Raw genomic sequence first — 15618 nt, forward strand, 5'->3', positions numbered from 1 at the left:
TACATTTACAAGGTCAATTAAACTATGACAAGCAGGCAAGAATATACAATAGGAAAAAGACAGTCTCTCAAACAAAGGATGTCAGGAAAACTGGACAGCTACATGTAAAAGAAGCAAACCATACTACTTGTGCTTGTGGAAAAAAAGGAAACCCTAATGCACTGTTGGGTGGAATATAAATTGGTGCAGCCCCTATGGAAAACAGTATGGAGTTTCCTCAAAAAAACTAAAGACAAAATTGCCATTTGATCCACTTCTGGTTACTTTTCCAAAGAAAATGAAAACATTGATAAGAAAAGATATATGCACACCTGTATTCATTGCAGCATTTTTTTTTAACAATAGCCAAGATATTTGGAGGGAATGATGCTGAAGCTGAAACTCCAGTACTTTGGCCACCTCATGTAAAGAGTTGACTCATTGGAAAAGACTGATGCTGGGAGGGATTGAGGGCAGGAGGAGAAGGGGACGACAGAGGATGAGATGGCTGGATGGCATCACCGATGCCACTCGATGGATGTGAGTCTGAGTGAACTCCGGGAGTTGGTGATGGACAGGGAGGTCTGGCATGCTGCGATTCATGGGGTCGCAAAGAGTCGGACACGACTGAGCAACTGAACTGAACCGAACTGAAGTGCCCATCTATAGATGAATGGGTAAAGGAGATGTGGTGTGCCACATCTAATATATATATATATATATATATATATATATATATATATATATATGTATGGCTGAATAATATTCATAATAAACATATATATAAATATGAAGGTATGATTATATTCATATATTATGGCTGGATACTATGCATATATACATATATATGAATATTATTCAGACATAAAAAAATATACCTTGTCTTTTGCAACAGTTTGGATAGTCCCGGTGTGTACAAAGCTAAGTGAAATAAGTCAAAGACAAATGGTGTATAATTTCACTTATATGTGGAATCTAAAAACAAAACAAATTAACAAACAACAAAATAGAAACAGACTCATAGATACACAGAAAAAACAGATGGTTGTCAGAAGGAAGGTGGATAGTGGGGATGAGTGAAACAGTTGAGGGGGATTAAGAGAAACAAACTTCTAGTTACACAAAAGAAAAGTGAGTCATGGGGATGAAATGTACAGAATAGGGAAGACAATCAATACTGTACAAACTTTGTATGGTGACAAGTGGTAACTAGATTTATTATGGTGTTCCTTTTGTAATGCATAGAAACACTGAATCACTATCCTGTGCCCTTGGAATCAGCATAGTGTTGGGGGTCAGTTGTATATCAATTAAAAAAAGAGAAAAAAACAGCAGGTTAGGGGACTTTGTATGACTTCTTTCTATCCTTTGGTTTCTATATTTGAAAAGGGGAATAATAATACTATATTTAAAACATTTATGTAAAATTACTGAGCTAATGCATATTCCAGGTACTTATTTTAGTCCATTATCATAATGGTAATATTAACATGTGATGGGTAATACATAATCATATGAATTTTTATTATTTTCTGAGTAATTTGATGTGTTTATATAAAGTGATGTTTACTGGATAAGAAATATTGTCACCCTGTTAGCAGAGCTCCTCTAGTTATGGGATATGAACAAAAAGAACTTAGCACATTTTTCATCTCAATTGTTTTCATTACCTTTTTAACTGAATTAATTATTCAAATGTTAATTGAACCTATCTTTTAAAGACATTGTCTTGTGTAAAAGCAACTGCAGTGTTAAATCACCAATGGCTATATCCCTTAAGCTACTTAAGGAGAACTATAAAGACATAATATTTCCAAATTATAAAGCAATACATGGTCAAATGTCATAAGAAAGCTAAAAGAAAATAATGTCAAATCGCAGAATAAGGTCAAGGAGTGATAAAATTCTGGTAATTCACGATACCTGACCTTAACATTTTCCTTTGAAAAATTAACTTCTGAAAAAGTTTCTTTTATTGTGAATACCTGGGTGCTCTATTAATGGACCCTCAAAATGCAGAAATGATTGAAAGAAGATTACCCTTTGATAACTAAGCAGTAAATCAGCCCATTTGACTGTAGCAAAAGTATGGAACATTAGTTCAGAGTAAGTTAGCAAGAGCTGAAAATAGAATAAGTAGACTAGAAGAAGAATCAAAGGAAAAGGAGGCAAAAACATGAAATGGAAGCAAACAGTAGACAGAAGTGAAGGGAAACTGTTAGCCTTTGTTTTCACTTTGAGTTTTTTGTATCCTCAAGATTAAGCCACTCCGAATCTGGAAATGCAGACAGCTTACCATTGTGACTATGATTTTAGCTAAAGATGAACAGTAGCATAGCTGCTCCTATTGCCTAGGGAATCACATTGCGAGATGTACCATGTGAGGTATGAATCATCAAACTCCTTACATCTGATTTCATGGTCATGAAGCAGCTTCTGATTAAAATTGGCTTCCCACATGTATCTGCCTATAGGGACTCAAGGGGCTGATTATATAGACAGAGTATATCCAGTTCTCATAAAGCTGCAGTAGCTTCTGATTATAACTTGGCATTTGTTTATCTTGAATGTATGAAGAAAATAAAGGGGTTACATGATCTTGAGTATCTCTGATTGTGTGAAATTGACTTCTCATTGTAAACTCAAAAATTGACATTATTTTTATGCATCAGTCTCATGATCTTAGTCCATTTTAATCTATCTCAACAGATGTGTCTGTTCGTTATGTAATGATGACAAAAGTAGATATATGAGACTGCAATATTGAGATTCTGAGACAAGATACACTCACTAGAGTATATACCTTTTCCTTATAGAAATGATTAGCCATGATTTTTGCCATTGTAACAAGACCATGACGTTGCTCACAAGGATTTTCCTTTAACTGAAACTTCAGTTCTATCAGGTTTAGGAACTTTTTAGCCTTCCCCAAGTATACTTGGTAGAAACCCTGGTTTTTGGTTGTTGTTATTGTTAGAGCACAAGGTAATGTTCCGTAAATACAATGCATTAAATACAATTTAAAAATTCTTTCCCTTGGAGGTAACAGCCCCCAATTAGGTGGGTGCTCCAATGTGAGTAAATGTTTCCATTCCACAAGGTTATCCAAGGATCCAGGCTTGCACTGTCTCTGCTCTACAGAGGCTCTTCCATTCTTGCCATTCTACATTTCCCACAGGAGGTGGGAAGGAGGCAGAAAGAGTATTTAAAGTAAGCAACTATGTAGTTTTGTGACACTAAACTAAATTTACCTAAGATTCAATCCTACTTCAAGATAATGAAAAGAAACACCTATATTATAAAGATTTTCATGAAGATTAAATAGTTTTAAGCATGTATACACATGTGCATGCTGTGCTGTCCAGTTCTGTATAATTCTTTGTGACCCTTTGGACTGTAGCCAGCCAGACTCCACCATCCTTGGGATTCTCCAGGCAAGAGTATTGGAGTAGGTTGCCATGCCCTCCGTGTTCACGTATGGGGCTAAAGTTAATGACTACTCTCCACCTATTAAGTTGAAATGTCTTTAATATTACTGTTTACTGTGGGGATGGTGGTAGTAGTGGTTTAGTCGCTAAGTCATGTCTCCTTTTTGCAGCCCCACCAGCTGCAGCCTGCCAGACTCCTCTGTCCATGGGATTCTCCAGGCCAGAATAATGGAGTGGGTTGCTATTTCCTCCTCCAGGGAGTCTTGCCGACCCAGCGATCCAACCTGCATTTCCTGCATTGTAGGCAGATTCTTTAACAATGAGCCACCAGGAAAGACCCTGTTTTACCGTAAGTGATTTTTATTTTCTTCTCTTACTGAATTTGTTTCCCTTTTTATGCAAAAATTTAATCCCTGTTTCCTAATGCTTTAGTTTTTCTTCTTCTCCCTCCTGCACTCTCCTTCCTGTTCTCTCTCTCTCAGCACATACACACATGCAGTTGCTCAGTAAGAAAGAAAAGGTATCTCATATTTCTTTCAGAAATATTATGATTAGGAATAAACTGGGGACTGACAGGATTCTAGAGACCACCAGAATGACAATGGTAGTCGGAAAAATTGTTCTGGAAACTCTAGAATTCTTAAGATATTTCAAAACGATATGTGATTTCATTTTGATTATTTTGTATTGTTAATGCAATCAGTATTGATTGAGCACCTACAATGAGCCAATATTTATGTTTAAGACTGGAAATTCAATGGTGAGAAACATCTGGCAGTGTCCTTGCTCTGTTGGAGCGTATGGTATAGTAGGAACAGAGATATTAATGAGAGAATAATACATGAGAAGATTAAATTATAATCCACATGCATAAAGTTTCAATCAAGCAAAAATAAATGAGCTCTAGAGATAGGCTGTTCAATGTTATGCCCCTAGTAAACAATAATATATTGTACACCTAGATATTTGCTAAGAAGGTAGGTGTCAAATTAAGTGTTCTACCCACAATTATTTTTCAAATGGTTATGTAAAACCTGACATTAGAGAAGTCCTCTTTGCATTCCATTCCATAGACCACATAAAGGGGTGGGTATTAAATGTAGACTGAAGGTTCAGGAACCTCTCTAAAGAAGGGCAATTGAGTAGAAATCTTAACTAAGAAGAGGTTTTTGTTTATTGCTTTTTGTTTAAAGAATGGAAAGGAGGAGTGAGGGAAAATGTTCCTGATTATAGTTTTGAGGTCAACTAATGCATTATTATCTTCCAGATGATTATTATTTATGTTTATTTATACATAAGATATAGCATACTCTATAGTCTATCTTATAGCTGGAATAATACACACTATCTACAAATATAAGGCCCAGATTTCTTCACCTATAAATTGCAGGATTACATAATCTGTTTCCTTAAGTGTCTTTCAGGTTTAAAATCCAAAATTTCATGACTTTGTATATTTTCACAGATCATGCCCAAAAAATGTCATATTGGAAAAAAAAATATGTATTAGATTCAGTTCAGTTCAGTTCAGTCGTTCATTCGTGTCTGACTCTTTGCGACCTCATGAATCGCAGCACACCAGGCCTCCCTGTCCATCACCAACTCCCGGAGTTCACCCAAACTCATGTCCATTAAGTCATTGATGCCATCCAGCCATCTCATCCTCTGTTGTCCCCTTCTCCTCATGCCCCCAATCCCTCCCAGCATCAGGGTCTTTTCCAATGAGTCAACTCTTCACATGAGGCAGCCAAAGTATTGGAGTTTCAGCTTTAGCATCAGTCCTTCCAATGAACACCCAGGACTGATCTCCTTTAGGATGGACTGGTTGGATCTTCTTGCAGTCCAAGGGACTCGGATTATTCTTTAATTAAATATCAAATGTAAGCCATAAGAGGACTCTTCAGTCATTATCTGACCATCAAACTAAAACACATTTTCCTGAAACACCTCCTGCTTTATGTCCTATTCTCCCATTCTAAACTCACATGCAACTGCAACAATTCCTAGTAATGGAACCAGTAAATGCTTAGTAATTAAATGATAGCAATAAAAATAAAATATATTAACATAAAAAATATGATAAATAAAATATATTTATAGTAAGTATAAGTATGAAAACTACTGACCTAATTAAGATCGTGTGCTAAAACAATGTTAGACCCACAAAGGTAACTTCTGACACTTTGGCAAAATTGAGAGAAAATAAGTTAACTTGGATAAAGTAGTATAAACAACATTTTGCAGAAGGTAATTCTCATATACTATTTCACTTGATCTCCACAAATTCTATGAAGTATGTATCCAATGTGTGTTCGATCCCTGAGTTGGGAAGATCCCCTGGAGTAGGAAATGACAACTGATTCTAATATTCTTCCCTGGAAAATTTCTATGGACAGAGGATCCTGGCAAGCTACACTCCATGGGGTCACAAAAAGTTGGACACAACTGAGCAACTGAGCACACACACACATTTTATAATTATGGAAGTGTTTATTCTGATGGATTATCTCATCTAAAGAAATCCTAAAATTTAGGAATTTACACCCTATTGAATCTTTGAATTGAATCCAATTGCTGTCAGATTCAAATATCTACTTTCCACTTTGTAGGAATAATACATACATTCTGAAAGTGCTAACTCTCTTCTTCTTCTTCTCTCCTCTATGAAATATTTTCATTTTCTGTTCTCATTAAAAATTGTGTTTTGGAAAGGAACAATTAAATCTCTATGTTTGTAACCAGAAGAATAATCAAGCAGATCTGTCTTTATTGAGGTTCCATTAATATAGCCTCTAAACCACCATGTCAGAAGACCAGAAGGTTGTCTGCAGCACATGGGTTCATCTTGGGGTATTTAAAGCTATACCTGTTGGGCATGTGCCAAATCTGCAAAAGATGTGACAACGCACAAGTTCTATCAAGAAAAAGTACCCAACTCATATCATTCAAATTTAAACTTCATAGGTATCCTTTCAGGGGTGATTGCTTGCCCTCTATGGATAAAGTTTGACTAAAGTTTAACTAAATATTTACTGGACAGAATCAGTTCCAATCAAAGACTGTATGAATCTTTGACATTCATATTAGGCTTTCTAGCCCCTCAGAGGATGATAGGTCACAAATAGATACATACATTTGCAGATCAATAAACTTATTTTATTGAGTCATGCTAATTTGAATTGTTATTTATCACTACCATCAGCAGCAGCAACATCACCTCCACTGTGATCATCAACATTGTCAACTCTTCATAAATTGGCAGATCACTGGGTTATTTATAAAGTATCTTCATATAAATCATCTTTTTTCCCCCTGTCAATAATTACAGTTACAGGGAAAATGTATTCAAGGTAGGTGAGTAGATTGTCTAAGTTCACAAAGATGAGTAAAATAGATATAATCTAGTATCTCTAGCATAATGGGGCTTCCCAGTTGAAGCTAGTGGTAAAGAACCCACCTGCCAATGCAGGAGATGCAACATGTGGGTTTGATCCCTGGGTCAGAAAGATCCCCTGGAGTAGGAAATGGCACCCTGCTCCAGTATTCTTGCCTGAAAATTCCATGAGCAAAGGAGCCTGGCAGGCTACAGTCCATGGGGCTGAAAAGAGTGGGACATGACTGAACGACTGAGCACAAGCTAGCATAACATAGATATCTAAATAAATTTTCTAACTGAAGTCTTATAACTCTAGATCTTATGCCACATGACATGTTTTAAGAAACATCTTCCATATACTATTTATCCCCTTAATGTAACTACTCTATTCAGTTCAGTTCAGTTCAGTCCCTCAGTTGTCTCTGACTCTTTGTGACCCCATGGACTGCAGGACACCAGGCCTCCCTGTCCATCACCAACTCCAAGAGTTCATTCAAACTCAAGTCCATCGAGTTGGTGATGCCTTCCAACCATCTGATCCTCTGTCATCCCCTCTCTTCCCGACTTCAGTCTTTCCCAGCATCAGGGTCTTTTCCAATGAGTCAGTTCTTCACATCAGGCAGCCAAAATATTGGAGTCTCAGCTTCAGCCTCAGTCCTTCCAATGAACACTCAGTCAATCCTTTAGGATTGACTGGTTTGATCTCGCAAACCAAGGGACTCTCAAGAGTCTTCTCCAACACCACAGTTCAAAAGCATCAGTTCTTCAAAGCTCAGCTTTCTTTATAGTCCAACTCTTATATCCATACATGACTACTGGAAAAACCATAGCTTTGACTAGACAGACCTTTCTCGGCAAAGTCTCAGCTTTTTAACGTACTGTTAATGTTGGTCATAGCTTTTCTTCCAAGGAGTAAGCATCTTTTAAATTCATGGCTACTGTCACCATCTGCAGTGACTTTGGAGCCCAAGAAAATAAAGTCTCTCCTTGTTTCCATTGTTTCCCCATCTATTTGCCATGAAGTGATAGGACCAGATGCCATGATCTTAGTTTTCTGAATGTTGAGTTTTAAGACAACTTTTTCACTCTCCTCTTTCACTTTCATCAAGAGGCTCTTTAGTTCCTCTTTGCTTTCTGCCATAAGGGTGGTATCATCTGCATATCTGAGGTTATTGGTATTTCTCCCAGCAATCTTGATTCCAGCTTGTGCTTCATCCAGCCCAACATTTCACATGAGGCACTCTTCATATAAGTTAAATAAGCAGGGTGACAATATACAGCCTTGACACACTCTTTCCCTTATTTGGAACCAGTCTGTTGTTCCATGTCCAGTTCTAACTGTTGCTTCTTGACCTGCATACAGATTTCTCAGGAGGCAGTTAAGATGGTCTGGTATTTCTATCTCTTTAATAATTTTCCACAGTTTGTTGTGATCCACACAGTCAAAGACTTTGGAGCAGTCAATAAAGAAGAAGTAGATGTTTTTCTGGAGCTCTCTTGCAAATGGTGACTGCAGACATGAAATTAAAAGATGCTTACTCCTTGGAAGAAAAGTTATGACCAACCTAGACAGCATATTAAAATCAGAGACATTACTTTGCCAACAAAAGTCCGTCTAGTCAGGGTTATGGTTTTTCCGGTAGTCATGTATCGACGTGAGACTTGGGCTCTAAAGAAAGTTGAGTGCTGAGAAAGTGATGCTTTTTGAACAGTGGTGTTTTGAGACTCTTGAGAGTCTCTTGAACAGCAAAGAGATCTAACCAGTCCATTCTAAATGATATCAGTCCTGAGTGTTCATTGGAAGGACTGATGTTGAAGCTGAAACTCTAATACTTTGGCCACCTGATGCAAAGAACTGCCTCATTGGGAAAGATTCTGATGTTGGGAAAAATTGAAGGCTAGAGCAGAAGGGGACAACAGAGGATAAGATTGTAGGATGGCATCACAGACTCAATGGACATGAGTTTGAGTAAACTCCGGGAGTTGGTGATGGACAGGGAGGTCTGGCATGCTGCGGTCCATGGAGTCACAAAGAGTCAGACATGACTGAGCAACTGAACTGAACTGAACTTGCTTTTGTGATGATCCAGTGGATGTTGGCAATTTGATCTCTGGTTCCTCTGCCTTTTCTAAATCCAGCTTGAACATCTGGAAGTTCACAGTTCACATACTGTTGAAGCCTGGCTTGGAGAATTTTGAGCATTACTTTGCTAGTGTGTGAGATGAGTGCAATTGTGCAGTAGTTTGAACATTCTTTACTACTACTCTATTAGAGACATTATACTTTTATTTATCATTATATATTAGAGGCATTATAATTTTTATAATATTATTCACATTTTCTAAATCATTTTAAAACTAATCTCATGGGATGTTCAAATGTTATAAATATGTATTTATAGCAAGTTTTGCAGTCTGTGGTCATCTTCTGATCCATAGTTATATCTTTTCTTATTGTCTTCAATTATTTTTGAAAATTCTTTAGGTGTTCTAAGGCTCACTTCTGATATGGTGTGATGGTGGGTTTCCTTCACACCTCAAATAAGTGATTCTGGTACACCAGCAGGGTGGCCAAGAATTCAACCCAATTCTGACACTATAAAATCTGATGCGGAGCATCAGATTCAACAGGTTAAGGGCTTAGTCCTACAAGAATACCCTTCCTCCCACAGCCACACACTTTAGACACCAGTTCCCATGCCCAGATTGTTAACTGTACTTCTGATCAACTGACTGTAAAGTAGAGATTACTACAACTCCTTTCTTGGATTTAATTATTTGCTAGAGCCGTTCCCTAGACTATAGGTTTATTATGAAAGGATGTAACTGAGGAATAGCCAGATGAAGGAGATGCCTAGGGCATGCTATAGCAAAAGGGTATGGAGCTTTCATGATCTCTCTGAATGTACCACTCTTCCCAACTCCACAAATTCAGAAGCCAGGAAGCTCTTTAAACTCCATCCTTTTGGGTTTTCATTAAGGCTTCATTACATAGGTTCATTACATAGGCATGATGGATTACATCAATTGGCCATTACAGTTTGATTCAGTCTCTAGCCTCCCTCTCTTCCTAAAATTCAGGGATAGGACTGAAAGCTCCAACCCTATAATCATATGATTGGGTCCACTGGTGACCAGCTATCCTCTTTATGTGCCTTCCAAAAGCCACCTCATTAACATAACAGAAACCACCTTTATTGCGCTTATCATTTAGGAAATTCCAAGATTTTTTTAAGAGCTCTGCGCCAGAAAAGCAAAGACCAAATAAACCACAATAGCATAAAATACTCTCAAATTTTAGCACTGTGTGATTAGTATGACATCCTCAAAATTCTCAAATGTCCATCTGAAATAAATGTCATGGTATCAGGTAAGACCTTCATAACATTGAATCTAGATTCCATACCTTAATAAATCTTTAGCATCTTGTGAGGTTCTTAAAGTGAGGTTATACAAAGTTTAATTGACAGTTACCTTGTACATCCAAGTTAGCTGTCCTAAAGATCTCATTGTTTTCCTTTAGAAAAAAAATAATGAAAAGAAGTCCAATTAAACAGAGTTAATTGGAAGACCATAAGGGGGTGCTCTCACATCCTATGAACATAGCAAAGCCCACAAGAAGAAGAACGACTTACCTCATCCAATGAAAAGCCATAGGCTGTCTGTTTAATATAGCTCTCCTAACTTCCTTTTCCTCTCTATAAAAACATTCTCCTTTCCTCCTTTTGGACTTGAGCGTGTCTCACCATGGTTGACAAGGGCTTCCCTGGTGGCGTAGGTGGCAAAGAATCTGCCTGCAATGCGGGAGACCTGGGTTAGATCCCTGGGTTGGGAAGATCCCCTGGGGGAGGGCATGGCAACCCTCTCCAATATTCTTGTCCGGAGAATCCTATGGAAGAGGAGCCTTGTGGGCTACAGTCCATGGGGTCATAAAACATCTGACATGACTGAATGATTAAGCACACCATGGTTGTAGACCCCAAATTGCAATTCTCTGAATAAACCTGCCTTTTCTGGAGAAATATCTGGCTTTTCTGGTCGACAACTTCCCATAATTTGACATATCTGAGATTAGATCATAGTTCCAAAGCTCTTTGTGAACTTTTTATGATTCACATAAAATGGTAATAACTGGGTTGTGAAGATTTAATAGGATAGTGCTACTGCTGCTAAGTTGCTTCAGTCATGTCTGACTCTTTGTGACCCTATGGACTGTAGCCCACCAAGCTCCTCTGTCCATGGGGATTCTCCAGGTAAGAATACTGGAGTGGGTTGCCATTCCCTTCTCCAGAGGATCTTCCTGAACCAGAGAAGATAACATTCTGTATTGGCAGATGGGTCCTTTACCACGAGTACCACCTGGGAAGCCCAATAGGATAATACATGTAAGCAATTAGCACAATAACTTCCCCAGAGAAAGTAGTCAGTCAATAAATAATAGCAACAACAATACTAAAATGATTAATAATTTAGTTTTTCTTTTCTTTAGAAGTAAGTAAACTTTGTTTCTTCCTATGGTTTTCTTTGATTCTTATTTTACCCTGGAAGTTATATAAAACAAGCCCATTCCATCTCCATGTATCTATAGTGAACTGTCTATAGAGAACACAATAAATACTTTAATAGGTCACTTTCCTTGGTGGCTCAGATAGTAAAGAATCTGACTACAATGCAGGACACCCAGGTTCGAGATGATCCCCTAAAGAAGGAAATGGCAACCCACGTAAGTATTCTTGCCCGGGAAATCCCATAGATAGGGGAGCCTGGTGGGCTACAGTCCATGGGGTCATAAAGAGCAGGACACGGCTGGACAACTAGCACTAAAATAAAAACAATAATAACTACTGATAATCATGTTTTGTGTTGGTCTTTTTCTTACATTATATATTAATGACAGTCTTGTAAGGCAAGTGTTATTTTATTAAGTTTTAACATGTGAGGATACTCTGGTCCAAAAGTTGTCATTTCAATAAGAAATAAATACAAGATTTAAACCTGGATTACCTGGCTGTTCTCTTCCCAATGTACTTTTCTACCTACCAGATTAGGCTAGATTTATGTTGCAGGAAACAAAGTTGCAAACATATGAGGGATTTGGTATATTATTTTCATCATTTTGTAAGCAGTAAATCTTGGGCACAATTTCTTTTTTTAATTTAATGGTAAAATTGTAGGTACAATGAAGATCAATGGGAAATACATTTATTTTGAATAGGGTAATGTCTAGAATCCTTTAACTCATACAAGAAACATATTAGTACTTCTTTTCTAGACATATGCTTGAAGATGTTTGCCATGTTTAAAATCTTGGAATGGATTCTGATGGTGTTACTGAAACTGGTTTAAATGGAGAGTTGGGATTTGGGGCTTACACCCAGCAGCTTGACTGGTTGAAAGCAAAAGATGTTTATCTAACGTAATCTTGTGATGTTCTGCAGACCTGGAATTTGAAGGTGACATATCCTTTGTCACAAGTTTACAGCTGCCAACAGCCACAAAATTAGACACTGAGGAAGAGTAAAGACTGGATGTGGCAACACTGTTGAATTCAAGGTGATAGCCAATGTGGCATTTCTTTGTTTAGTTGTAAGATTTTGTTGTAAGGCTGTATATTGTCACCCTGTTTATTTAACTTATATGCAGAGTACATCATGAGAAACGCTGGACTGGAAGAAACACAAGCTGGAATCAAGATTGCCGGGAGAAATATCAATAGCCTCAGATATGTAGATGACACTACCCTTATGGCAGAAAGTGAAGAGGAACTAAAAAGCCTCTTGATGAAAGTGAAAGTGGAGAGTGAAAAAGTTGGCTTAAAGCTCAACGTTCAGAAAATGAAGATCATGGCATCTGGTCCCACCACTTCATGGGAAATAGATGGGGAAACGGTGGAAACAGTATCAGACTTTATTCTTCTGGGCTCCAAAATCACTGCAGATGTTGACTGCAGCCATGAAATTAAAAGACGCTTACTCCTTGGAAGCAAAGTTATGACCAACCTAGATAGCATATTCAAAAGCAGAGACATTACTTTGCCAACAAAGGTTCGTCTAGTCAAGGCTATGGTTTTTCCAGTGGTCATGTATGGATGTGAGAGTTGGACTGTGAAGAAGGCTGAGCGCCGAAGAATTGATGCTTTTGAACTGTGGTGTTGGAAAAGACTTTTGAGAGTCCCTTGGACTGCAAGGAGATCCAACCAGTCCATTCTGAAGGAGATCAGCCCTGGGATTTCTTTGGAAGGACTGATGCTAAAGCTGAAACTTCAATACGTTGGCCACCTCATGTGAAGAGTTGACTCATTGGAAAAGAGTCTGATGCTGGGAGGGATTGGGGGCAGGAGGAGAAGGGGACGACAGAGGATGAGATGGCTGGATGGCATCACTGACTGGATGGACGTGAGTCTCAGTGAACTCTGGGAGTTGGTGATGGACAGGGAGGCCTGGCGTGCTGTGATTCATGGGGTCGCAAAGAGTCGGACACGACTGAACGACTGATCTGATCTGAAGATTTTGAAGATAAATATAATGAGCCACAAAGTTCTGGACTTGAAGAATTTTTGCCTGAAGGGAATATATTACCTGAAAATATGATGATTTTAAAATAATTAATCAGTGTATTTTTTGCTTGCGAGTTCAGTAAAGGAGTTAAATTCTTCCTGTAGCAGGACAAAAGACAATCTTGTAGCTCTCTGTCCCTCCTTTTGGCTCAGCCAGTTGCTGATTACCTTTTCAGGATAACAATAGTGAGAATTCACAAAATAGACAGATCTGCTGGAAACTCTGAATATGAAGATCACTTTGGGCATGAAACAAAGAAGGGAGGAATGTTCTAGCACCATTACCACATGTGGTCACAATAACAAAAAAGGGGAAAATACAAAAAAAAAAAAATATATATATATATATATTCATTATGCAAAGTAAAATTCTGTACTGAAATGTTGCTTAGCTTATTTGAAAAATAACAGAGCAGGATGCCTCTGATTTATGGGAAATTTTGGCTTGGCATTTCTCTCATTTTGAAGAATTTTTAGACTTTCCCTCATATTTAATTATTTAGAAAATTGAAGAATACCAAAGAAAGATTTTGTCCCACTGAGAAAAATCTTAGTATTATACAGTACGTATTACTCTCTTTTTTCACAGAAAAATAGAAACAGATTTATAACTCTTTCCAATCTACCTCTCAAACAGCCAGAATGGCAAGGATCAACCTGGCAGAATGACAACCAAAATTGTTCTTCTAGTAGAATGTATATTCTGGGGGTAAATACTGAAATAAACAATGAAATAATCAAGAAAATGAGTAAGATAACTTCAAAGTTTTAAGCTATGAAGGAAATAAAATAATGCAGTGTAATACAGACTGTAATAGAGAATTGAGAGCATTCATCTTCTATTTCTGCATAACAAATTCCCAGAAATCTTGCAATTTAACATAACATGATTTATCAATTCATAATTTTCCTAGATCCAGAATCTGGGCATGAGTTAACCGGGCAATCTGTTCAAGGTCTCATTAAGTTGAAATCAGGATGCAAACTGAAGTTACAGTCTCATGTGGAGCTCAGGATCTTCTTCCAAACACATTAGTGTTGATGGCAGAGTTTAGTTCCTTGCAATTGTAGGACTAAGGTCCTAATTTCTTACTGGCTGTTGGCCAGAGGTAATCTCAGCATCGTGGAGGCCATCCTGAGGCTTATGTCATTTGACAATCTCTGTAGACTCTCTTACAAAATGATTTTTTGTTTCTTCCATATAAATAGATGGATATTTATGCTTTTCACAGAACTTGCTTGATTATGTTAAAGGCACCCAGAATAATTGACCTTTGGATTAATTTATAGTCAACTTTTTAGGAACTTGAATTATATCTGCATACTGTGTGTGCTAAGTTGCTTCAGTCCTGTCCGACTCTTTGCAATCCTATGGACTGTAGCCCACCAGGCTTCTCTGTCCAAGGGTTTCTCCAGGTAAGAATACTGGAGTGGGTTGCCATGCCCTTCTCCAGGGGATTTTCCCAACCCAGGGATCAAATCCACATCTCTTATATCTTCTGAATTGGCACAGGGGGGTTTTACCACTAGCGCCACGGGGGAAGCCTCCATCTACATACTCCCTCATGCCAAATAACATGGCATGAATCCTGACAGCGATATTCTAATATATTCACAGAGCTTATCCACCCTCAAAGAGAGTGGATTATATATGGATATGAGTAATTGTTAGTCATCTTAGATTTCTGACTACTACAGAGGTAAGCCCATAACTTTTAACAAGCATAGCCAAGAAAGACTTCCTAAGAAAGTCATATTTGAGTTGAAACTTGAATTTTGGGAAGCAGTCATATAATAATCATAGAAAAAATATTCCAGCAGAAAAATGACTTGTGTGAAGCTCTGTCTTTGGAGATAACTTTGTAGGTACAGGAAACATAAAGCCCAATTGCCAAGGGAAGAAAGATAATGTCATGGAGAAGCTTCAATTTTTAAGATATTTAATAGGCCACATTGTATGATTCTAGTGAAATTTGAATTCAATAGGGAGTCCAATAGGAAATACTATGATGATTTAAGCAGTAAAATACCATGATCTATTTCCTTATAAATTTCAAAATCTTTCAGGTTGCTTTTCATGAGTACATTTTATATTTGGTAATTAAAAATGCTCACAAAGTTCAATTACTTAGATGCAATGAAAACATCCTTTGAAAGACAATAAATACCAAACCTCATGAAAGAAGATATAAATAACAGGTATATTACTATACATATTCTAAAAATTGACTTGTAGTAAAAAAAAAAAAAAAAAAAACCTTTGCATAAGAGAACTTTAC

The sequence above is a fragment of the Bos indicus x Bos taurus genome, chromosome 14 (genome assembly GCF_003369695.1).
Source record: "Bos indicus x Bos taurus breed Angus x Brahman F1 hybrid chromosome 14, Bos_hybrid_MaternalHap_v2.0, whole genome shotgun sequence".
NCBI lineage: Eukaryota > Metazoa > Chordata > Mammalia > Artiodactyla > Bovidae > Bos > Bos indicus x Bos taurus.